Raw genomic sequence first — 26,818 nt, 5'->3', positions numbered from 1 at the left:
GAACTGGGAGGAGGGCCAATTTTCCTATCCCTAACCTATAATCATTTGGCTTTTTAAAATATTATAAGAAAAAGTATCTTCAGTGGAAGAAAATGATTTTTCTTTTTTTTTTTTCCTCATATACCACAACGAAACAAGTTCCTCTTCCTCTCTAAGCATAAACAAAGAACCAAACGAAAAAAAAAAAAGCTGTTTTTTCCTTTTCTTTATCAGTTTTTTAAATCTGTTTTATTCCAGTGTGTTAGCACTTGTTGTCCCTTCTGAAACTTTACAAGCTCTTTGAAGTAGTTAGTGCAAGTTACACATGCGCACAGCTGCTTAAACCTGTGAATTAGGATAGAAGACACTTCTATTAAAGTTTATGGTGTGTAGATAAAGGCTGGTGAGATTTTCAATTAACTTGAGGGATTAAAGCATTACAGCTATTGTTCCTGCCGTGTGTGAGGTGAGGAAATTGTAACCTGCTCATTAGATATGGGTAGCATTTAAACAGGAAAACTCATTCTGTTTTCTTAATACTTCTGAAATGAGATTACTATCTGCTTGTGGATTTTTAATAGGTTCCTAAATAAAAGGAAGAACAATTATTAAGCAGAATCAGCATGCAGGCTACTGCAATAAATAGAGATAAGTATCATGACGCTGGAAAGTGGATGTAACAAAATAATACTTATTCTGGTTGGTCATGCATGTAGTATGCATTTCAGGTTAATCCAAGGCCCCCCAAAAAACAGAAGGATTAAATCTTTGGATACTGTGGGATCACAGGGCACTTGCCCTGTGAAAAAATGGAAAAAAATCTTGTATTTAGTTTACAGAAGGAAATCTTCTAAATACAGAAATCTTGTATTTAGTTTACTTCGGTTCTTGAGGACTCTTGCTATTCTGCTTTGATCTGCTGAAGAAGGTAGAGGTGTTTAGTTTCACGCATTATGGAACCATTGGAAAGTATAAATGCTTTGCTGGGTTACTGTCAGATCAAACAGCAATTTACAGATGGGGAACTAGAGACTAGGGAAAGACTAGAGGAGCAGGAAAAGACTTTGCCATAAATAAATATAAAAGACTTAAAGGCTGTGGTCAGAGAAGGTAGGATGTTTACGAAGAATAGAAGTGTTGTGGAGGAGAGTGAGCTCACATATGCCTATGGCTATATACAAGCTTGTTGTTTTGAGAGGGAAGAAAAGGGATTGTTGAGCATTTGGATTGAAAGGCTGAAAAGAATGAAACATCGGGAAGTTTTAGAACTAAATACAGCTTTGGAACATTGGCAAAATAGGGGAAAAGAATGTAAAAACACGGTTAAATAGGGCATTGGAGAAATGTGTAATAGATATATAGGGGAGATAGAGTAGGTTAAAAAGAAGGTAAAGTAGAAAGTGTTTCATATGCTGCAGGAATTTTGGGGGAAGTTAATGAAGACTTTTCCTCTCCTTTTCAAATGGTGTTGCCTCCATCATGCCACCCTGCACTGTCTGTGAACACCCTCTAGATGGTGTTGGGGGATACAGGCATGTTGAGTTTCTCCTAACTATGACTTAGGATAGATGCAAATTTTTTTTTTTTTTTTATATAATGTTATTTTTGACGAAGTGTTGGCATAATTGTAGGTGGTGTTCGAGCCAGTGTGTAGATTTAAACACTTAGATGAGGAAATCAAATACAGTCATGAAGAAAACGGTCTGTTATCCTTTATTTAAAACATAGACTGTAGCATGTTACTCCATAAGGAGTTGTGAGCATAAAACAGAGTATTTCTATGGAACCCATCTCTGATGGGGATTACGTAGGTTTTGACTTTGCTTTTCTTTGGGTTTCGTGCCTGTGTTTCCCAAAGGCAGGATGTGCTTTCAGAGCTCCACAGTTTCCTTTTCTTAGCACAACTAAAAGTTATTGCATGTTCTTTCTGGTAGAGTGGAGTGAACAGAGTCCTTCAGAGATTTTTTTAAATTTCTTTCTGTGATGGGCAAGTAGTTGCACCTGTTCTGTTGTTTGAAACAACAATACAATCTATTGCTCACAAATATCTGCTGGCAGAAATGAAGTGCCATTGCAAGAATATTTTTGGTTTGCCGTGTGTAAGAATGGAATTCATTGCAACTGTTTTGCTCTTCTCTATGTTTGTCTTTGAAAACAAATGTCCTAAAATATTTTTATAAATACTGGAAGGACAGACTTTGAGTAGCCATCCTTTCCCTTGAAAACTGCAAAATATTTTAAAATGCTCTGCAGCATTTTAAAAACATGCGGCATTGCCTCTTTAATTATTATTGTGTAGTGGGGGCACGCTGATTTGTGTTCTGTGGAGCGTATTAGACATGCTGTTGTTGCACAGGCTTAAAGTTAACCATGCAGTATTACAAATAATGGCAACAAAAAGAGATTGTACCCTGATTATCTCATCATTAGTGCCATATTTTCAAAGAAAGTGAACAGTTTATAAGATAGTACACAAGCTGCCATTTAAGCTGTTAGTGAATCTTGAGTGGAACGCAACATCTTGTGCTTATGAGGCCGCATGCTATGAGAGAAAGCACACGACACTGCCAACCTCTTACAAGTGTTCCCTTTAGAAAAATGAAATGAGAATTTAGTGTTTCCAGTCCCCATGAGTCCTAATGTCAGAGTAACAAAACCAAGCTTCAGCTGCCATTGCATCATCCCACTTTGTGCCACCACTAGCTGAGAAGTCCTGCAGGACTTACATTATGACTGACTGTAGTTTTCAGATGGTTTTCAATAATCTTTCCTATGTATGTCTGTTTTTTAGTGTACTATACTCCATCCTCAGTGAAGGAGTGCAATAAATGGCAATACAATACCTCTGCTCTCACAAATCTAACCTTGGTTTGATGGGTACAGGTATACATGCAGATTCATAGAGTTTGGATGGGACCTCTGGAGTTTGTCTAGATCTCAAAGCAGAGTTGACTACAGCAGGTTGCTCGGGTTGTTGTCCTAGTTAGATTTTGAATATCTCCAAGAATGGAGAATCTGCAGTCTGTGCCAGTGCTTGACCACCATATTTTTTTTCCCTTAGGCTTAAATGGAATTCCTTGTATTCTAGTTTGTACCCATCGTCTCTTCTCTGATTGCTGAATACCACTGAGGGCTCCATCTTATTTACATCTTCCCATCAGGTATTTATGCGCATCAGTAAGATCCCCTTGGAGGCTGAACATGCCCAACTCTCTCAGCCTCTCCTCATATGTGAGATACTGCAGTCTGTTAATCATCTTTGTGGCCCTTTGCTGGCCTTCAATGCCAAGGCCATAGATGGACACTACTCCTGGTGTGTGTGGTCTCACTAGTACTGAGTTGAGGGTGAGGATCTCTTCCTTTGACCTACTGTCAACCATCTTCCTAATGCCATTCAGGGTGCTATTGGCCTTCTTTGCTGCAAGAGCATATTACTGACTTACAGCCAAGTTGTTTGCCATCTCGATCTCCAGGTTCTTTTCTGCAAAATTGCTTTCCAGCTCTTCAGACCCCAGTACATAATGATGCATGGCATTATTTCTCCACAGGTGCAAGATTTTGCTCGTTTCTTCATTGAACTTTGAGGTTCTTGTCAGCCCATTTTTCCAGCCTGTTGTCATCCATCTGAATGACAGCACATTCATCTGGCATATCACTACACTTTCCAGTTTTGTACCTGTGCACTTTCTGAGGGTGCACTCTATCCCATCATCTAAGTCATGAATGAAGATGTTGGACAGTACTGGAGTGTGCATTGACCTCTGGGCCGCTCTACTGGTGACTGGCCTCCGTCTGGACTTCTGTGTAGGTGATTCAACACTTTTAGCCTGGCTGTTCAGCCAGTTTTCAAACCACCTCACTGTCCACATTTCTAGCCTGTACTTCATCTGTTTGTTTATGAGGATGTTACAGAAGACAGTGTCAAAAGCCTTACTGTAGTCAAGATGAAACAGATCTACTGCTTTCTTCTCACCCACCAAGCCAGTAGTATCTTTGAAGAATGCTATCAGATTTATCAAATCTGATTTCTCCTTCATAAATCCATGCTAATTGCTCCTAATTCACCTCCTTGTCCTTCACTTGTGTTGGAAATGTTTTCCAAGATCTGCCGCCTTCTGAAAGTTTGAGGTGAAGCTGAGTGGCTTGTAGTTCCCCAGGTCCTTGTTCTTGACCTTCTTTAAGATAGAAGTTTTCTGCCACATCTGCCTTCAGCTAAACTTATCTGAATAAGACCTTTAGATTACAGATGCCTTTTTTGATGTAATTTGCCTATTATTTTTGTAAAGACACATTTAATTTAGACTCTTCAAATACAATAATGCCATTCATTGGATTTAGCTTTACTATATGTTGATCAAATCTTCACCTTAAAGTGGGGTGCAGGTTAAATTAGTACTGAATATAAATAAGGCAGTATGCTAAAAGAAGTGTAATATATCGTGTCATTTTTTTTCTCCCTTCCACTTCATTAGCTGGAAGCAGCTCAGGTTAATTGAGAGTGGGAACTCAATTCGAGACTACCACCTTTAGAGAATAATCAGTTTTTCCTGAGAACATCATGAGGAGATTGTTAGGGAAGGCACTCATAAGTGCTTGCCTTTGATGCACATGAGAAATCATTTATGTGAGCTAGCAGCTCCCTGCCCATCAGTGTGAAACTTAGCAACATTCATTTTGCTCATGGAAGGGGAAGCTTGCAGATCAGTGGGAGCAAAACAGGACACCAGTCAACTGAACTGATTTAAGTCATAATTAAAAATAGATTCTTTTAAATGAATAGGCAATCTTGTGTACTTTTTGTTATTTTCTTGAAAATGTCTGGTTCTCAATGGTTGGCAAAAACTGAAATAAATTGTTTGGTAAATAGCTATAGTCTGTTATGCTAAGTTAGCATTAATTTTGCTCAACATAAGGCTATATTATATTAAGCTATATTAAGCAGTTACAGAACCTAACACAAATTTAATCAGTTTCTTAATATTTATACATTTTTATTTTATAAAATAATGCTTGTTACATTTCTTATTTATCAGCTAATGGTCAATTTTCATTTTGTGGCATGTACAATTGCATTTGGATGGAAATTTGAAATTGTTTAAAAATACAAAAACCTAATGTTATACACTTTTTCCTGCAAAGCATATTATACATTTGAAACTAATGGAGTAGACTAAACAAAGGCAGAATCTTTAGTGAATGGAGCAGATTGTTTTGTGTATTACAGCCTTCTAGCTTATTTAATTAATGTATATCATCTTGAAAAGGAAATGTACATGTGCTTTTGGTCTGACAAAGACTTTATGATTTTCTTCTGAAAATTTTGTGCATGCAATACAGTGGCATATGATTTTTGAAACGGCAAAAAAGGTGTTTGTATTATTTTCAAATTTTTTTTGAGTTATTGTGATCTGTTTTATTATAATTAAGTATTCCTAGTTGTTAGCGTGTGCTTGTTCTGCTGTGCCAGTAGTTGGTGTCCCCAGGCTTTGTTCTTAATATGGCTTTGCTTTGTTGACAGATTTAAGAATTTAGGGCACAAAATGTTTTTAGGATCATCTTTATTTTGCCAAAATAGAAGAAAAAGCATGAAAAAGCTTTCTATGAAATGTCTTTCTTATTTTCACGCATTTCTCTTTGGTTGTGTGCTGTTTGAGTTGAGGACTCTGTGTATGTACAGAGCTTAGAACAGTAAGCTTCAATCCAGGCTTTGATCCAGACTTATTCCATTCCAATAATATTAATTATTTGCTCTATGTGAACTAAGGAACATACATTTCTTAACATGCCTCAGACAAATATTTAATTAATTCTGTCTTGGACAAATACACCTCAAAGCTTTTTTTGCCTGAGAAAGTTTAAGATCTGAAAAAAATTACCCTTTCCCTGTATTCTCAAGCTACTGATGCAGATATTCAGCACCGGGTGAAGAGAGAGCCCTTGCACCTTCCCAAACACAGTCTGGCATCCCCACATTTCCCAGCCCGTGGTGTGGGGCTGCTCCAGTCCTGCAGCCAGTCCCACAGTGTGCAGCACCCACAAGAGGGAGTAGGTCCAAGGAGCCCCATGGCAGCATGCTTGGGGGCTAGATGCGGCCAGTACTCCAAGGCTGTTTCCAGAGGACGGATCTGGGTCTTTTTTGGTGTTTCTGTGAGATTGGGACTACCTGAGGTGAAGGCAGGCTTCATGGTCCCAGGCAGCCTGCTCTGAGTGGCCCTGCTTGAACAGGAGATTGGACCAGATAAGCTCCAGCTGTCCCTTCTCACCTCAACCCTTCTGTGATTCCCAGCAGCTCTCAAGTAAGGAAACACCTCTGTGGTTTGGGCTTGTGATGCCTGGGCCAGCAGGTATCTCCTCTTAGGTCTGAGGGTCTCATCCCCATCTGCTGTGGACATATGCCAGGAAAAAGGCTGCAGGTTTGTCTCTTCCCTTTGCGTTAGGAGAAAACAAAGGCAAATTTCGTATTTCACAACCTCAGATGCAGACCTTTGCAGTAGGTCTCCTTCCTAGGACGCGTTGCATGCAGTCAAACCCCAAGATGACTTCCTGACTGTCAGGAGGAACCCGTCTTGACTGAAGCAAATGGTTGCTGTGAGTGTTGCAGCCTGATTGTCTTCAGTGCTGTTTTACTGGCGTATTCTGATGGTGAATTAGGCCTAGCATACGTAGGGACAAATAAAGAATGGAATAAAGTATACATGTAAGTATATGACTGTATATGACTCTATGAATCTACCTCAGGATGTGCAGTGTCTAAAAGGTTAATATCATATGTAATAGTTAATGTAAGTGCTGGCAGCTTACATGCTGAAGTGGCTTCTAAGAAATAGCTGTAAATGTACTTACCTTGCTAACTGTCAAAATCTGATTTCCATATTTTGGTGAAATTACCAAGTGAGTAAAAATAAGGTATGGGAAGAGGCAAAATCCTTGGTATTTGGGTTTTGTTGTGGGAACTCTTTAATCTTTAGATCAGTTTAACAGCAGTACGTAATACCATTTGCTAAAACAGAGTATATATTTCATGCTTATGTTTAGGGAGTCTGGCCCATTAAACTATAGGGTTCCCCAGCCCTGTTTTGCTGTTGCAGTAGCCACAGCATCTTGCAGCCCTGTACATGTGTGCAGTCATAAGTTTTGTATTATGCTGGGGGTGCTAGTGGTCTGCTTTCAAGTGGCTTGCTGTGGTTTGAAAATCCATTTCTCAAATGGGTACTCTCAGCATTGCAACTCAGTGTTCAAAAAAATACATTATTACACCTTTGTTATCTAGAGCTTTTACTGAGAATGTAACGAAACAGCTGGACAATTGTTAGTTGCTGGAAAGGGGAAGAGGATTCTGCAGTTACTAAACTTTCCCCTTCTGTATGTAGGCACCCCCTTTACCCAAACCTGTGAAGTCTGTAATTTCTAAAGTTATTTTTTTGTCAGCAACTTTTTGTTGTTCCCCAAGTTGGAAAAATCATCTTCCTTGTGAGATAATTTCTGAATTACTCTGTGTGTGTGTTTATGTGTACGTATAGGAACCTTCTTGGCATTCATGAGGAATGTTCTGGGGAGGATGAGGACTCGTTTCGAGAATGAGGACTGACTTTGCAGAGTGATACTTAGAAATTTTTCTGCCATGTCGCTTACTACATTATGTAGGGCCTGTATTTGCTTTGTTTCCACAACAATCAGAAAGTCTTTGGCTTTGCTGAGTACTTTTATTAAGCCATTACTAGATATTTTTTAGAACTTCTTGTCTTGCACTGCACATTCAGTGATGATGATACTGGTATAGTGAAATCTGACGTGCAGGAAGAACGGAGCTAATTAAATAAACAGATGCCATTCAGATGGTAAAAGACTGTTCTAAACTAAAAGACTGTTCTAAAAGTACTTGAAAAGGGAAATTAACATTTTTATTGAACAAGTACTTATTCATCTTTTAATGTAAATTGTTATTATTCTGTAGTGCTACTGCTGCTTCATCATCTGTCAGTGGATCTTTCTAGGGCCAAATCTTTTCAGTCTCAGTAGTACTGCTGAAGTTAATATCAACTGTTCTGCACAGTTTCTGTACACAAATAATGGAGAAAATGAGTCTGATCACTTTCTCTTCATTTTCTCCATATATTTGTCCATATTGTACTGAAATTTACTTGGTAAAAGGATTGGCAGTAGAAGGCTTTTCATCAAACTTTGAACTATTGAATTGACTTAGGTTATTTTTATAGGAATTCACCAGGCAGATGTCCAGAATGAATCTGTATGTCACATAAGGCAAAAAAAATATACAGGGTGATTTCTTCTTTCAAGAAACCATTCCTTTGCATTAGATTCATTCCACAAGGTGGCAAATTTAATTTGGGAGTATCCATTGCTTACATTGCAAAGGAAACGAAGAACACTCAGGATTTTATGGAGCATACCTTTAAAAAGAGAAATGGTTTAGGAGATTGTCACCTTCTATTTTATTTTATTTTTCCTCTTTTATATACAAATCTGCTAAAAATAAACTTCATTTTACATTGAAGTAAAAGTACATGGAATTCAGAGAGGAAAACAACTTTTCCCATTTTCTGCAAACACTATTTTAGATACTTTGAGCATGGATGATGATTTTGCAAGCTGTTATCTTCATAATGTGCAGAGAAAATAAAGGGCTTCCCTTACGTTTTATCACAATTTTAAGTATACTTTACAATAAAATTAGTAGGTTGTGTCCCACTGCCTTAGCTATTGCTAGGAAACTCTTGCTTTGCAGCCAATCCACATTGTTTAAGTTGTCAAGCAACATGACATTTGAGCATGTGAATGACTTAATTTTCACTGGGCTATGCACATGCTTACTGCCCCATAAAAAAGGATTCAAAGAAGCGTGGAGGTTCAGATAGCACTTGGATGGCTTCAAGTTTGTGCTTATGCTCAAATTCCATGCATGGAATCATGCATGAGAGTCTAGTCAAAAGTCCCATAATTAAAAGGCTATTAGAAGACTGTGAGATAACTTTGGGCAGATCTTATGGTTTTGGGGGTTTCAGTAAGTTTGAAAAATGTACCACTGAAGCCTAATTTTTTCTCAGGTGCAAAATTAGCTTTATTCAACTTTATGTTGGTACCCTCTGCAAGCCCAGAGAAGGGCCTTCTGCAATGAAATGCTGAGCAGAGTTTAGTTTATGATTTTAACAGAGAGAGTGAAAAATCAAGCAGACTCTCAGCTGATGCCAAGAAAGACTTGGCAGGGAAGGAAGGAATTGGTTGATTAACAAATGGAAATTCAAGGAGAGTTAAGATCCCACGTGACCTGTGAGCAAATGCCCTAAGTGTTACATATATGGGGCAATGCAGTTTAACATCTTTAATGAAAATATCCCCACATGTCTATGCTCTTTTTAATTGTAGCATCAATCAAATTCAGATATTTGAAATTTAAGTCAGTGATGGCTTATGTTGTAAGGTATAAAAAAAAGTTTATTTTTTATTTTATTTTTTTTGTGCTAGTGTGTATGAATGTAACTGGTGTTGCTTGTGAGTCACAACTGGTAATCTTAAAATGATGTCAGTAAGATTTTTATGCTATACACTCACTATGATGATATACACTACACCAAAAATGTTTTACAGAAAAGAAGTTTGTTTACTAACTGTTTAGAGGGCTTTACATTTTTATTGTAGATAACTTTCATTTCCATTATCTGTAAATCTAGGCTTTAGTTGTTCCATTGCTGTGTGCAGTCCAGAAAGGGAGGTATTTTAGTACACTTTCAAGAAGCCTGTAAGAAGTACATGCAGTAAAATTCAGTACCTAAACAAAGTGCTCCTAAGATTTAGTACCTGAAAACTATAGGAAATAAAAACATGCTCAGTAGCAAATGAAAACAAATATTTCCCATATTAAAAATATGTAATGATTTGTAGAGTTATGCGATAGGTTTGTAAAACAGGTTCATGATTTATAAGGTAACATTGCCTGTCCTTCTTCAAAAGTCAGAATAGTTTCCAGAGAAAAGGCATAATTTCTGTGTAAAAGCATGAAAATTGGGAGTGGCTGGCTGGGCAGGCTATTTACGTAAGATGATTAATTTATACCTGTGAGGGATGCAGTTCATTTGAAGTAATTTAAACATTTAAAAGGATTTTGAAATATGATAGGTTTAATTGGTTTCCAAGAGTCATAGCCTAAATACTCTGTAATATAAAGATGTTCTAGAAAGATGGATGAATAGGACTTTCAGAAACTCATGTGATACAAAACATGGAATGCTAGTGGTCTCACGTGATGGAAAATTCACATATTCACTTCAGATCTGTATTTGGATAGAAAATGAATTAAAAAACATCTAGAGTGTTATCAGTTCTTGTATTTTCTCTGCCTTGCAGCTTTAAAGTGGGTTTCTTAAATTACCCAAAATATGTAATCCAAGCCAATTGATCATTAATAAGGTTTTAAGAATAAATTAATAAAACTAATATTGGAGTTACTCTGAGGGTTAAACATGGTATAAAACATATTCTTCCAACCTAAATATTGCCTAATTCTTGTTCATTATTTCTTTTTGTCAGACTAGAAGTTGCATACCTGTGAGTAACCACTTTGCTGTGAGGCAGACGCACAAGTGTGGCCTGATGAACTGCACCTCAGGACTACAGAACTGCCATTAGGTCAGAAAGGGTAGGAAGAAGTGCAGATGTGATTTTTCCCTTATTACGTTAGGTGGGCAGTTCCAGCTGTCAGATCCCTGGGGACAGTATGCTTCTGTTGTGCTAAGCCTGTGATTAGCATGCTGTGCAAGATGCCCCTTCTTTTCCTTCCCAGGGAATTGTACCCAGGTTTCCTACAGAGAGTGTCCGCAGACTCTTCTGGTGGGCTGTCTTGTGGGACTGGGTGACACAAGGTTGTAAATATGTAAAATTGGCTAGCAGTGTTTTGTAGTTTCCACTTTTTTTTTTCCATCCCAAGTGAAGGCTGTATACCCAAAAAGCATTAAATCCAGAGTTTGTATTCTGGACTACTGAAAAAACATCCGCCTAGGAGTCTTGTGCACACACCTTACGTTTACTAGAAGCAGAACAACACAGGATGAGTTTGTTCTGGCTTGAGGAGACTTGCCACTGGTAACAATGGTTTCAAATGGAAGATTTTTGGAGAAGAATGAGATTTTTCTTTATGTATATGCTTTTTTATTGTACTTTCTTGAGTATATTGGAAACCTGCCTGACGTAGATAGATACATTAGAATCTAAAAAGGATGACATGCTGTAAGAAACAAGAATATGGCCTGGGGAATTTTCTTTAGCAGCCAAGAAGCAGTCTGCTTGCCAAGTGACTCCTTTTGTATCCTGTTGTACGCAATTTTAAAATAAAATAGTCTACTTAACAGAACTGATAGAGGGAAGGAGAGAGAGTCTTCCATTCTAGAAGGGTTTGCGTTGGATCCCCTTTGTCTGATATTTATATTTCCAATGGAAAGATCAATGGGAAGTCTACGAAGAGAAGAGGAAAAACATATTGGAGGGCATAATGGAAAAGGTTTTGGTAGGGTTTTGCTTACGTTCTGGCTTCCACTGACCTGGCTTCATTCAGGGAAGGGGTTTGCGAACAGCTATGTATTTCTTCATCAGGTCTGTCTTGGAGCTTTCTTTCTCATGGAATGCTTTATGTAATCAGGAGATATTTTGCATGATGGGTGTTTTAAAATTTCTGCTGTATTTTGTTTGTTCTTTGAAAAAATATATGATTTTAAGCTGCTTTGTAAGAGGACCTGTCTGTTTATTTTCAAATCTAAGCTTAGTTATCCTACTGGTGTGTTCTTTCTATAATCACTGAAGAGTGCAATGCTCTAAAACACCCTCTGTTGACTGCTGTTTGCTGACTGACTACTTCAGGCTCTAAATGTTACTACCCTCCACCTTTTTTTTTGTGACATAATGAGTCTATTTGAAACAGCCTTTTTCAGAGAAACAAATATGTTATTCTATTTTTTTATGTTGCCTTGATCCTTCCCACTCTTGTTGCTGAGTAACTAAATTAATACTTTTACTCATAATAAGTAAGATTCTGTGACTTCAATTTTCAGTGCACCCTGAAAATTCCTCTTCACTGGGAGCACTCTGTAGTGCAGTAAGAAGAGTTCCAATTTCAGAATTGAATTTTTATTTTTTTCAGTTGTCCTGTTTAAAGTTTTCCTTCAGATGACTTTCTTTGTATATCTTGGAAACACATGAAAATGTTAAGAACATTGGCACATGCTGTGTATCTGATATCTTGCATGACTTTTCCTTGGTTATGAACATTTTGCAACAAAAGGCAGCTGTTACTCCAGTGACAGATCTTAGAATATGAAAAAAATAATATATATTTTTGCTAAGAAACACAGGACACAGAAAGGCAATTACTTTTTTTTTTTTTTGGCTCTGCTTTTGCCAGTGCTCACTTTTATTAGCCTTTTTTTTACCATGAAATAAAACAACAGTGACAGAAGAATGTGAATCACTGGGGTGTGCATATCAGAAGTCACTAGTTAGGAGCCACTGTTCATACTTTATAGCAATGGACAGAAGTGAAAGCCCAATGAATGTAACTTCGGATTCCTTCTTGCACATCTGTTTGAACGTGCTTAGGGTGTTAGAGTAACAAAACAGAATAAAACTTGTTGCTTTAAGAAAGGGGAAATATTTTATTTTCAATTTCTTCAAGCAATAAAGTTGCAGACATCTTACAGATTCACATTGTGCTTAGTGTTTAATCTTGCTGTAGTCAAGAGTCAAGCCAAGATAAAATGTCAGTAAAGAATGGAAAAACACTGGCACATAAGACAGAGACAACAGCGAGGTCATTGTTTGTTTCAGTGTTATCCATTAAAATGTTCAATCTTTAATATTGTATTGAATTTAAGTCCCCTTATTCTCCAAAAAGAGATTAAAGAGAAAGCAGTAGAAGTTCCTCAAGAACACGAGCAAAGGAAATGATGACTTCTGTATGAGAGATTAAAAAAAAAAAAAAGATATTTTCAGCGTGTCCAACTGCAGTTTGAGAAGTGGAGTAAAAATAGTATTTTGTTAGCCCTGTGTGTTTCTCACTGACATCTTGAGTGTCTCTCCATTTATTTCAGAGGAAATTTCTATGTAGACAGCCTAAAATTCTTAACACATGGGGTGAGGTTATGAATGGAAACGCCTAATACAAATGGATTTTTCTGCCTGTTGTGCACCATGGAACAAGGTCAGGGGACTGATGGAAATGCAACCGTAATGCATCTTTAGTAAATCAAATATCATTGTTGCGGCACCCAATTATCAAGCAGTGTTTATTTGAGTGACCACTACAGCTTGTCTACAGCTCTATTTCCTTTTGTATAAAAAAACTGCTAATAGATTTTGTTGTAATAGGAAGGGAACATTGTTGTGTTGTGTTTTGTTTACTGGTAGTACACAGCTAGCTGTGACAGTCAAACTTTTTAATTGGTGTGGTTATTTGTACTCTTGCCAGTTAATCTGCGAGCAGGAGTACCAGTGAGTGGAATAAAATGTGGAAAATAATGCTGTGTTTTATATAACACCTGCCATACTCTAGAATGTTAAAGCATTTAGTAAATAAATGCTGAGATAGATAAAATATGACAGTGACTACAAGCAGATACATCACCTGCTAAGCAATTTAACTGGCATAAAGCCATAAACACCATTAAAATTGCTACTGAAAGAAAGATTTGGCTAAACCTCTAAGGGATGACACGCTATTATGTCTTTCATTAAGAAAAAAAAAAAAAAACACAACGTAGAAATTACAAAATAACAAACCAAAACAAGACTGAAAATACCTAAGATACTGTCTATTCTATTCTTTGGCCCCCAGATTTTATACCTGTATCTTAGCACAGATGTCTAGAAATACGTATGAAATAATAAAACAAAAGTGGGGTCTGCACAAACCCTCTCTTAACACAGTTCACTCCATTTGTAGAAAGTCTTTTCCTAGTAACTTATACTGTTTTTTCTGACTTCGTTTTAGGTACATTGCTGCTTTTTCTAGCCAGCACACAGTGTACAACTTTCCTTCTGATTCAATTATGATGAAATTGCCTCAGTTTCTTCTTCAATCCAAATAGTCTCAGTACTTTCATTCTTTCTACATAGTTCATCCTTTTAGAGACTTGATAATTTCTGCTACTGTCTTCATGTGTTTTTTTTAGTTGCTTCACATGTATTTTTTCTTTAATAAATATTGAGCCAAAAATTCGTTTCTGTATTCCTTACCATTGCTCAACAGAAGGACAGGAATGCTTTCTGTGTTACAAAGTGTATGCTCCTGTTTTATATTCCTTTTTTTTTTTTTTTTTTTTCCCTCCCTCTTAATACATGCATTTAACTTTTTTTCAGCTTGTGGTCTATTATACCCCTTACCCTCTTCTGAAGTACCTGTCATCTAGCCACTTATTTGCTGTGCCTGAGGTATGCAGCTGATTATCTGCTGAAGTGCAGAAACTTGCACTTGGCCCTACTGAATTGTTCTGTTATTTTTCTGACAACTTCTCTAGTTTGTTGGGACGATTTTGAATTCCGGTCTGTTGTTCAGAATAGCTGCAGTGTCAGCTCTTGATGATTTGCAAAGTTAAGCATCTTCTCTGTTCGGTTATGTAGGTTGCTAATGAAAATACTGCCTGAAACTAGACCACGTTCAGGTTCTTGCAAAAAGCCACGCAGTACATCTTTTCACTTTTGATAGTGAGCTCTTAACGATTTTGGGTGGTCCTTAAATCAACAAGGTTTGCCTCCATTCTGTAGTTATCTGGCATGAAACAGGCATACCTGCTCATAACAAAGAATGTGTGAGGGAGTTGTGTGTCTTTCGTAATACAAGCTGGAAAGCATAAAAGGGGAATTGTGAGCCTCCTGAGTTCACTGGCCTGTGTATTCACCATATTCTCCATGGGGTAGAATAAAATTTGAAATTTTTAATGAGATCTGATGAAGTAGAAGAAATGGGACTAGTTACTCCTTTGTGCAAAGTGGGACTTTACTGTTTATAAATGATTTCATAGCACAAAAAGAAGAGATAATGTGCACCTTAGTAACTCCATGGTGGTCGGATGGCCGTATCTGGGTTTTCTGTGGCATTTTTAATAACTTTGATAGTCAAGGTGATACTTTCTCAGCTTGGATTTCTGCTATTAGCAGGTACTTGTAAGAGTGCAGGTTGCAGTTGCTGGAGAAGAGACAGATGTGAAAGCTGAGTTGTGGGAGAGTCTTTTCTGTGTAGACCTTACATTCCCCCTTTCCTGTGGTGTAATACTGTGTGCCTTTACAAAATACACCTTTAAAATGTATTCAGTATTTTTATCTATAGAAAGAAATAGTCGTGAGTTCAATCTTATGTTATGAAAGCATTGTGGCATACTGAAAACTACATATAATTCAGTGTTGTTTTTTTTTTTTTGGTGGAAAGGGTCAACTACAGCAGCATGACTATAATGAGATGTAAAGTCATCAATATTCTTATGGTCAGTATTTTACTGGTGTTGTCTTGTTTCTATTCCACAGGCAAACAAACAATGATAAGTATGAGTCCAAGTCTGCTAATAATTATGCTAATTGCCCACAGGTTGCTAATAACAGGCTTGGGACTTGTGAGAGAGATTACAGAAGTTAGGATAACAGATGCACTAACTGCACTGAATTTGATGCTGGTGGAACTTAAACTGAGTAAAATGCGGATATCTTTAGTATGAAGATTAACATGGTAATTACATGAACAGTTGAATGCAGGACAATCATACAGGCGTGTCATGTTACTTACACAAAATACTTCTGTGTGTACCTGGTATGTCAGAGGGCCACATTCTAAAGTTCTCAATAGATAGGTTTGAGTTCAGGCCTTAAACCGCAAATTCCTGCCATGTGAAGTATGTCTAGTGTAGGATTCAAGTGCTACACGTGATTTTATAGTAATCTGTAAAGCTTACATGGGGATGAGTTAGGTGCTACCCTTCTGCAAAGTGGTGAATTTCAGCCTTTAGTGAGAGTATTCATCATTTTCAGGTCTATCTGGAGATATTCTTTTATTGTTTATTTCTCAATTTACAGCAAACTTAGCAAAAGTGCAACAAAAAAGGTGAAAAGACAATTGAATTTTAGATTTTTTTTCTGACTGGTGAAACATTTTGTTTTATTCATTCTACTTAGTATCAAATATTAGAGCAGAGAAGTGGTTTGAAAGTATAAAAGAGAAGAAACAGTAAAGAGCTTTCCCTAGTTTGTTTATTGGTTGTGGGAAGAAGCTGGCTTTAAGACATAAAGGGAAAAAAATAACCTTTTTCCTTCTACCAAAAAAGTCTTATTGAGTGCTTTATATTATTATTATTATTATTTATTTATTCTAAATTCACGTAGTGCTAAAGAAAACTGAATGCCCACAACAGGTCTGCACTAGTAATAATGCAGGAAGCCACCTTTCCCCTGCTTCTGTAATTAAATAGCATCTGCCTGGAAGCAAGAGGTTGTTCTTTTTTTATTGTTTTGTATTATTTCTGTCTGACTGTATGATACGTGATCTTTTCATGTAATTATGAGCAGAAGAGCTGATTGTAATGTTGTATTTTATATGTGATTTTCAATGCTGTGATTGAAGGCCATATCATTGGATATAGCTCTTCTTTTACGGATGTTGAAATGTTAACATCATCCCTTGATTGCTTTCTTTTCCTTTGAGCTGTGTTTCTGGTAGCTCTGTAGTAAGAAGTAAATGAAAATTGAATAGACAGACTTCAGTTTCATTCTGCTTGAATTCTGTTCTTCACGTTTTGTTGGTAAACATTGCTATGCGGTAAACTCACCCAATATTTTATTCAAATAACTTGCCTCGAAAAGGGCCATTTTTTCATTTTCATACTGTTTCTCTTCAGCTTTGTTAAAGAAAATTTAAACGTTCCTATTCAGTCTATTGATCCTTATTTAGCAAAACTTCCCTCTGTGGTGTCAAGGAATGAACAAAACAATGAAAGCAATCAGCAACTGCAATCCAATTATTCTACTTTGCCTCCCAGCAGATGACAGAAAGAAGAATTGGAAAAGGAGAGTTTTCAGTCCAGGTGCCAATGTGTTTATTGGAATGGCAGAAAATAAGATGCCATTAAAGTCCAGGATAGTAACTTTAACTTTAAGAATTCAAAAAATTTAATTGTGAGTGTTTTCATCCTTGCCTTAGTTACATGATGGATTTTATGGGAATATTTCCGACTAAAGTTCAATTGTTTTACCATGCCTAAATAAATGTCAAAGGCAGCAAATGGGCATGCAGCTTTTTATGGCAAGGTGACAGAAAATGGTTGTTGTTATCAATAAATAGATAAAAACCAACCAACAAAACAAACAAAAAACCCAATGCCAAGTAATTTAGCTTGAATAATAAAGGATCTGGTCATTTAGGGAATGATTTCCAGCTCTCCATTTCTTAAACTATTCACTAAAGTAATGCTTTTAGCTTCAAGTAAGTAATTTTTTTAGAAAAGCAGTGTACAATGTCTACAATCTGGCTTAGCTGAGACCCCAAAACACAATCTTATAAATATTTGGACTCCACTATGGTATGAGGTAAGAACAGAGCAGAGTCCTGTTATCACTGTTAGGACTATTGTTATTTAAATTGTCATGCAGAGTAAGGCTCTACTCTCTGCGACCCACATTGTAGGATGTTTTCTTGAAGATACACCAAAAATATTTTAATGGAAATGATTTTCAATTACTGTATTTTTTTGATACTGAAAAAATGTGCTAGTACACATTATAAATCTGTGGCTGACCCAGTTTGATCCTCTGGAGATACTGATTATATTTTCTTTTGTTCAGTGAGACCTGATTGCCCTTATTCACGTTTCATAGCAGTTAATTATAGCAATAGTCCTTTTTTATTTTATATATATATATATATTTAAGGGAGAGGGATTCTTGCTAGTCTGTCTACCTCATGATTTACCTTTCTTTGGTCTTCTCATATCCCGTGTAGTTGACTAACCTCAGCAAATCACCTTTTCCTACCTTCTTGCACATTCAGAGACCTGCATATTGAGCCTTCCCATTCAATTACAGGTTAGTTTTATAGCATCCCGTAGTACTTTTAAATCCTGGTGTGGATTTGCTTTTACTCTGCCCTTTGGTAATAGGAAAAATTATAATTTAGAATTTATTTAGAACTAATACGCGATATCTCTCACTGGTGATCTCACTTTTCTTTCCAATTGTCTGGGCTGGCTGCACCATGCACCGAAATTCTCCTTTCTAGATGCTGTAATCTTAACCTTTCTTACATACCCTTCCTGGCTTCAGGAGGTGCTACCACCTTTTGAGTCAGAGCAAATGCATTGGTTAGGTTTGCTTTGTGGACTTTGTGTGAGCTCTGCTGAACACTTGAGCCTCAGTTCTGAAAAATACTTCAGCAAATACAAACTGCTGTGCCAGGTCAGGACCTGAATTCCTTGGCCCCAACAAAACCAAGTCCTAAGGCTGATGACCTGTTGCTTTTAGTTAGGTTTTCACTGGTAAAGATGACTTAAAGTTTCTTAACTTAATTTCCTGCCTTGAATCTTGGCATGTGTGGTGCTCATTGGAATCTCAGGTGATTCTGTCAGTTCTCACAGTTGGAAAAGTAAAGCTGAGTTAAACTATTTTTAAAAACTGTAGATTCATGTCATTAGCCGAGATTCAGTTGCTTTGAATATATCATACTGTCTTAGGAGGATGAAGGGAAGGGTGTGCACCCAAGGATCGGATATGGTAAGACTGCTGTGGTGAGCATGAAGAAGCATGGCTTGGGGGCTGGAGGAGAGGAAAACCTGCACATCATCAGCCCTTCAGTAGTTATAATTACATATATATACTATACATGTGTGTATATATATATAAATATATATATATATATATATACACACAATACATATATATACAATTATATATTTATTATTACGGTAACATTAGGACCAATGAAGTTTTCAAGACAAAATACAGAACAGTGACTGAATTTCCTTCTCAAGGAATTTACGTTTGAGCCCCCAAAACTTGCATGTTTGGAGAGGGGGTAGTTTCAACAGTATTTCTGAACTGTTCGGCATGATTTCTTACAGGCAATTTTGGCAAACTGCTTTAAAATCATTTTGATTTTATTCACAGCAGCCGCTGTACTTGTCAAATTGTTGATAGAATAATACTGCAAACAAAAAAATTCTGAACGTGGAGAAAAATAACAATATAATTAAAACCATTTGGAAAGGAAAAATAAGTGAAAAGCAACATGTTGAATTACAGTGCTTTTGAATTGAGAGCTGCAGCACTAATAGGCATAAATAATACAGTATTTTTCCCATGAGAATCTAGTAGGGCTTAATTGGCTAAAGGTTGAAAAGCATTTTGTGATCCTGTGTGGAGATACTCTGTGTAAGAGTAGAGTGCTTCGTAATGAAAGTCTAAATGCTGTTGAACAACACTGTTTCATATGTGTGTAAGTACATCCAACTGGTGACAATGGTGATAAAACCTATGGGTAACATTACTGAACATGTTTAAAATCTAGTAAACTGATCAATGTAAGCTGAATATGGCTATTTTGGTCAATCAAACATACATGAATAATTTATTTGCCAATAGGACCACCTTCTTCTTTAATAAAAGTTTTATATTATTTTTTGATATGATGCCTCTTTGCTCTTCAAATTTGCTTACACTAAAAATTAACAAATACTCTTTGAAATTAAACCTTCATATTTATAATATAAAAAGAACTGTATAAAATTGATATATACCTGGCCCTAAATATACACATGTAAAATTATGTCAACATTTGTGAGTAAGTACACAATGTGGGAACAAATAGTAGGATCATTGAGTCTGACTGAGTCTTTTCTTTATTTTATTTTTTTTTTGCAAGTTTCCCTCATGGAGAAATAGCATTTGGAAACTGCTGGAGACGATTTACTTCTTAGGTCTTTTCTGGGGGTATAGATTTTAACATCTGATTTGACATAGTGGGTACAATTTTTCTTCTGTATTACTTCATTATAATTTGTAAGAAAACCTCAGTGGTTTATATTTTTATTTTTATTTTATTTTTATTTCTCTTCACTTGTGGAATTATATGTTTTGCACTTGTTCATGTGCATTTTCTATATTTGAGCAGCTTAGGTCATGACAGCATCTTTTACCTCACATGCTACATGGTAAGTTACTTTATTTGCAGAAAACATCACTAGATTTTCTTGGGGAAATTGAGACTTGAAAACTTGGATTCTAGATCCTAGAGTGGGTCATGGTCCTTCTTAGAAATCAGTACTTGCTATTAATAGTTCTGAGCCTGATGAATTCTTATCTTTAAATTCTCACATTCATCCATTTACTGTTTTCTTCCAAAGCTTGTGAGTGAGGGTGAAAGTGTTTTTTTTTTTTTTTTTTTTTTTTTAAAAAAAAAAAAAAAAATTCCTTTTGACCATTTAGATTTTACTGCCCTAGCTTGAAATCTGAATGCTTGTCTGTCTGTGTTGTTGCCAATCTTTCTTGCATAATTTTCCTGACAAATGGCTTACTTATTAATATTTCAGCACTGTTCCTACCAACCTCAGATAAGTGGTACGCCCCAGGCAGGGAAATGCAGTTCCTTCCTTAGGAGCCTTCTAATCTTCTTCTGAAATGCTTTGTCAGAAACCGTGACAGATAAATGAAGATGGTACAGTTGTAGAGTTCAAACTAGTGGTGACTTCTTTGTACACGTGTGATCATACATTTACTAACTGGGAGGTATTGCACTGCTGTGGAATCTCTGCTGCAAACGTTTACATTTTCTCTTCTCTATCTATACTGAAATCTGTGAGACTTATTGATTCTGAAGTAAAATCCATTGAGAAATTTGTCTCTATCTTTCTCTTTTGATTGGCTGTTGAAATATACATAGTTCTGGTAAATGCTTTGTCGGTTCACAGAGCTTCATTATTTCTTAAATAGACCAAGGAGCAATACTGCTGCTGAGTTGGAGTTTGAGCTGAGATCAAGTTCACATCATAGCTAGGGCTGAGATATGGATCTCTGGTGATACTTTGATATTTTTGCTCAGGATGACAGCAAATATGTGAAATTGATCTATTTAGAGCTTGGTAAGACAGAAAGCTGATATGTCAGAAAAGAACTCCCCCTCGCTCTCTCCCACCATTTAGGGATGAAACATGGTGCAGGAAAGGCTAGTTTGATTTAGAAGCTGATTACATGCATACTGAAACCCAGAAATAACTCCATTTTAAAATATTCATTATATTTATTATTTAATATTTTAATTATTCATTCTGTTAAACTATAGCATGGATGTCAAGGATAATTACTGTGCTGGACATCTGGAGATCTATGGCGAGTCATGGATTTTTCCAATTTTTCTCAAAAACAAAAGGAGAAGGAGGGAATAAGAGTAATACTGAGAGATAGCAGATAAAGCTGAAGATTTAGTTTGTGGAACAACTGAGTGTTTCATGCTCAGCCTGCTTCTCTGACATGACACATCTAAGTCATTTGGTTTCTTAGTATTGGATAGGTTGGGTTCATTTCTTAGGTTTCCTTTTTTCACTGTGCCATATGAAGTGTCTGAAACATATTTATTTAGTTAAAAGTAGCCCATTGGGTAGCCTGTGTGTTGAATCTGATACATAAACATTGCCGTATTTCTTTCTGCCTTTTCCCTGAAGAAGGCTGGCATTCATTATTTGATCAGTGAACAATGCCTCTTGAGCTGAAGGATATCTACTTTGCCTACCACTGGTGTTTCTAGAGAGCTGAGCTTCTACTGCCAGGACAGTGCAGCACTTCTCTGGAGCAGGGACTGCTGCTTTCCAGCTGGCATCAGGAGGATCCAGCAATTCTGGTTGCTGTGGTTGAATAATTTTACCTTAAATTATAAAGATAAAGCACATATCTATAGCTTTATGCTTTTCTGCAGAATATGGCAATGTGCGTCTTCATCCCATAGATATTAGTGATGTACGGCAATGCTCATATAGGTGACTTACTGTAAGTGCAAAGCGGCAAAGAAGTTTAGGAGGTTCTGCTGCTTTAGGAGTGGCATGTGCATTACTTTTATCACCTCCCATGCTATGGAGTTGCTGTTTTCTAGTCCGATGCTTTGCATTACTGTGATGGAATCGTTAATGCTTAAAATGAATTACTTATTCCTCCTCTGCTGTCCTTTGTGCTGTTACCAAGCTGTGCATGTCCCATTCTTGGTATTTAATAACTGACTTAAAATATATATATATTATTCCCTCTTCCTGTTTTCCTGTTGAGGCAGGATGAGGTCTTTATGATCCTGAATGTCCAAATGGTGTAGATAATCAGTGAGAACCAAGAAAATGAACCATTGTATAGAAGTAATGCTAATATCTCATTTCTAACTAAATTACTTTTTACTCATATAATACTCTACAGGAGTAAAATTCTTCAGAACATATACATGTATAGAAAAATAAAGATAGTCAAGTCGCACTTGTTGAAGGAAAAAAAGGGCAGAAGAGATAGAGGTAATCTTGCCTGCAGTGAGGATCTTATGGGTACTTAATTGTCTGACAGTTATATAAAATATGTTGTCTAATGAAGAGAGCTAGCTGGCAACATTTTCAGGGTGCTGGAAAGAGAGTATTCCCAGACAAAGGTAGTGTTTTTTCAGATTGCTTCCTTCAGTGTGTGTATTTAAAAGCAGACTAATTTGAAAATAGTTAAGAATGATTGCTGTATCGCTTTTTGGCAATCTAACTTGTAATGCATTGAAAATACACATATCCTTTGTACATCCTTAATAATTATAGTGTAATGTAATTAATATATAGTGTAATTACAGTGTAATGTAATACTTATTATTGCATCCTTCTTACATGAGGACTTTCCCTTAAAGTATCAAATTGACTATTAACCTTTTTGCCTAACTGTGTAGGAAAGGAAGAGCACAAGTATAGGAGGTCAGATCAAGGCTGTTTAATTTTCAGTAGGTTTTTGTGCACCTTAGTCCTAGCACCTGACGGAAATTTTATACCAAAGGGCTTAACTGGCATTTCCTCAGTAACGAACAAACACTGTTTTAGTCTGTGAAAAACAATCAAAAAATAGTGAAGGTATAAATAAAAGAAGATTATATACTGTTTCTGAGGAGGGAGGACTGACTTTCCTTATTTTAATCTGTTTTCACATATATATATATGTATCAAACCATTATTTTGTGTCAATAGTTATTTTTTCTTCTGGCCTATCATAACAAAAATAACGTGGTTGGACTGTTCACTTTAAAGTTCTAAATTTCACATTTTAAAATTTGGTGTCTTTCCATCTATTAGAACCAGAAGTCTCAATTTATTTGCCTTGGATCTTTCAATGCTAATTGTGCTGAGTACTTTTCTCTTTTAAAAAAAATTATATGCTCTCTGAATAATTCAGCAATTCGATGTGACTGATTAGCTTGCTGATCACTAATTCCAGTGTATGGGTATTCTACTTCTGCCTGCTTAAATTTAATTCACTACAGGATGTCTGGAAACCTTGTATGTCAGTCCTTGAAAGTTTTGTTCCAGCTAGGCAGCACAGCTAGAGTTCACAAATGTTTTGAAACACGTGCTACCTGTTTAGAATAATCTCTCTGGAAGTATTATTCTTCTTATAGGTGGGAAGCTTATGGATAAGCCTGGCCAGTCAGGTTCAGCTGGGTGATACCATATGTTGGGGAAGCTGTAGGGTTTGCAGCAACCTTTGGTGGGCAGAAGAGGAAACTGAAATTTGTTGCAGTGTCATGTGTACTCAAGATGATGAAGAAACACTTCAAAACTGGTGCTTTCCTAGTGGTCCTTGCAGAAGTGTGTTTCCTTCTCCAAAGATATGCTACCTAAAGATATGCCACCTAACTGTGCCTATTTTAGACTGTCCTGCAGTCTTAAGGAATAGTGAAGGTGGTTGAAGGTATGCCTCAGGCCTTCTGTGCTTGTCTTCAGGTGCTCACGCATGTAAGACAGGCCACAAAATAGTGGCATTTGTTGAGAAAATAGGCATCTTCTGGATCAGCAAAAAAGGTAGGTGGTTGTTAATACCTTTTATTTCATATTTAAGAAGGTCTTACATGTAACATTGAGAAGAAAACATGGTCATGTCTTATCTCAGATTTTTTTTTTAACTTTCTCCCAATATTGCAAATGTCATAATGTTGCTGGAGGCATCATCATGATTAAGGCATAACTGTTAGCGAGCAGGCAGCAAGCCAGCCTATAACATGTTTTTGTTTTGGTTAAGAAAAATAACAAAAAATTAGATATTCTGTATCTTCCTTGGAACTTGTGAATGGATTATTAGCTATATGAACTCTAAATAAGTGAAAAAATTGAGAGCCAAATATCGTAAGGCTATGTTAGCTTGCCTCTTGCCTGGTACTTTGTAGTGTACGCAATACTTTGTTTCATTGTATGTTTAGTTATCATCAGTGACATCTGAAAATATTCTGCACTTGGAAGGTTAGGTTCTAAATGGATTCATTCAGAATTGTCTTCAAGGCTATTTCAGAGGTTTTTGTATATAATATATAAATTCAGCATACTTGATATGAGGGAAAGTTTGTTCTGGTGTGCAACAACGTATCTGTGTTTTTAAAAATGTGTTTGAAAAAAAATCCAAGCTTATTACTGGTATTGCATAGGAAATAATTTCTGTTATATCCCATGCAATGTAGATATGGCCATGGCAATACAATTATATTTGCTGCTGTATGCCTACATAGTTTTCAAAACTAAAATTCAATGCTTAGCTAAATTGCTAAGCAGACTGGTAAATGTCCAATTTTAGCAGCCTAGCATATGTTTATAATTTTTGTCTTAACATATGCTATGTTGGTTGAACTCCCCTCCCCACACATACGGTAGATAAAAGCTGTCACATCACAAAATGGTGGCAGCCCAACTTTTCTAACATTTTCCATGGCACTTCAGACTCTTGCATTAATTAGCTATTCCTGGATAGGAGACAGACTCTCATCTTTGTAGAATTTTGGTTTCAAACCCATCATGTGCTTCAGTTTATGTATGCAGTAGCCCATCTGTAATTTTGCAGCCATAAACAGTAAAAAAATAAAAATGCTCACACACACACACACAAAAAAACAACAAACAAACAAAAAAACACAACAGGGCATACCACAAAGTGGTCAATGAGTGTGAGGATGCTCTGTGTTCACAGATATAAATACCTAGCAAGTGGCACTGAAACCAGGCTGTTTGGTTTATTGTTGGGCTATGCTTTCCTCAAGCAAGAGCGTTCTCCGTCTTCCACTTTTCTTGGAGAAGAGATGATGGAATAAAACAATTCTGGTGCACAGGCCTTTTTCTTTTCCCTGTGAGCTGCTAGTCTACCCCTCTTTTTTCCTCCTTACAGAGGCAGGCACAAGGGGTATTTTGCTGAGTGTATGATTCTTTCCTAAAACTCAGTGGAGTGGAGGGGGCTTGTGACAAATACCAGAGCATCAGTGACAGTGCTGTCCTAATCCTTGCTGCATGTGACAAGGAAGCCTGGATTTAGATACGAAAGACATTCCTAACATTTCAGCAGTATGATCCCTTACCTCATCCAACTGCCTTTTGAACATGCTCCAAAATCATGATGTTTTCTGGTACTTTGTTCAGCCGTTGCCCTACCGCTAAGCTTGGAGCACAACATGCAGTGTAGGCCTCAGCAAAGATCCTAGCTGCAGCCGCTGTTTGAGACATCTTGGCATGGAGGTAGAGGGGCAGGGCCATGGCCTTCACCACACGGTCATGTCTGTGTGGTGCAATGGTTGGGCACTCAGGACTGTGGCAGTGGCAGAGGCAAGGTAAGGAGCTGTGTGACAGGAGATGGTGGGCCTGGCAGTTGCACGTCTGTCTGCTGCGCTTTGAGATGCCCCTCTGGGGGCTGCCTTCCAAAAACCCACCTCAACTCCCAGCCCTGAGTCAGAGCCACCGCCGGCCCAGAGCACACAGCCCACTGGGTTGCTGGTGGTACCTTGCTGTCTGTGGATTGCAGATGCCAGTGGTGCTCGTTTAATGTTTATTTCCTCTTTCTGTATTTGTTTTTGTCTACAGAACTGCTGTCATTTAGCAGGGTATGGTGATGAGCTGGCTAGCAGTTTTCACTGTGGAATTCAGGTTTTGTCAACCTGCACAGAAATTAGTTCTGTCTTACTGCCAAATAATAAGCACAGTGGAAACAAAGAAAGAAAAGGATAAACTTAAATTGTGCTTTTTTCACACCTTTCGCTAGAAGTCTATAAAATATAGTTGTCTATTTATTACAATAAGCATAAGTAATTAACATATTTAATATCGATTATTTATTGTTAGCAGAAAGGTAAAGAGACCATTTATTTTCCAATGTGGATCTCCATCCTAGTAATTTTTTTATCGTTATCCGAATTTTTCTTCTATGATGTAACGGGTGCAAGCACGCTCTTTTTCCTGCCTTCTCAGACATTGGCTAACTCAGTAACTCATTAACTAATGTTGGGTTAGCCTTTTTTTTTTTTTTTTTTTTTTTTTTTACTACTGCTCAGAGTGTATTTTCTTTAGATTAGAATAGTAATGCAGGTAGTAAGGCAATTAAACTATTTCAAGCACAAGTATAATGTTAGGATAAATAGTCTGACATCATTTCATCTGTTCTTGCCCCTGCCCCCATACAAGTTTATGAAGACTATATATATCACATGGTCTGAAAAATCAGCATTTCTAAAGTATCAGAGACTGAATAGCAGATGTCTATCTTAAAAATCATGAGTCTTAAAATGAAAAATAAACAATCATCCCTTTTATTTTTTTCCAGAACTTTTTTTTTTTTT

The 26,818-nt window shown here is 36.9% G+C and overlaps 1 protein-coding gene across 7 annotated transcripts in view; it reads left to right on the top strand.

The window, feature by feature from the left end:
- FARS2 (phenylalanyl-tRNA synthetase 2, mitochondrial) overlaps positions 1 to 26,818 on the top strand; it is a 246,729-nt gene that overhangs the window by 26,274 nt on the left and 193,637 nt on the right. For 2 of the 7 annotated variants that reach the window (XM_068670803.1, XM_068670805.1), the window contains exon 3: positions 10,525 to 10,623. The exons of 4 other annotated variants lie outside the window; for them this stretch is intronic. The gene's annotated coding sequence lies outside the window, so the exon portion shown is untranslated. The remainder of the gene's footprint in view (positions 1 to 10,524; positions 10,624 to 26,818) is intronic. One more of the 7 variants, XM_068670806.1, reaches the window with a different exon arrangement.

Source organism: Anas acuta, chromosome 2 (genome assembly GCF_963932015.1).
Source record: "Anas acuta chromosome 2, bAnaAcu1.1, whole genome shotgun sequence".
In the NCBI taxonomy this organism is placed as follows: domain Eukaryota; kingdom Metazoa; phylum Chordata; class Aves; order Anseriformes; family Anatidae; genus Anas; species Anas acuta.
Note: the sequence above shows the minus strand (reverse complement) of the source record. Positions and strands in the feature narration are given on the sequence as shown.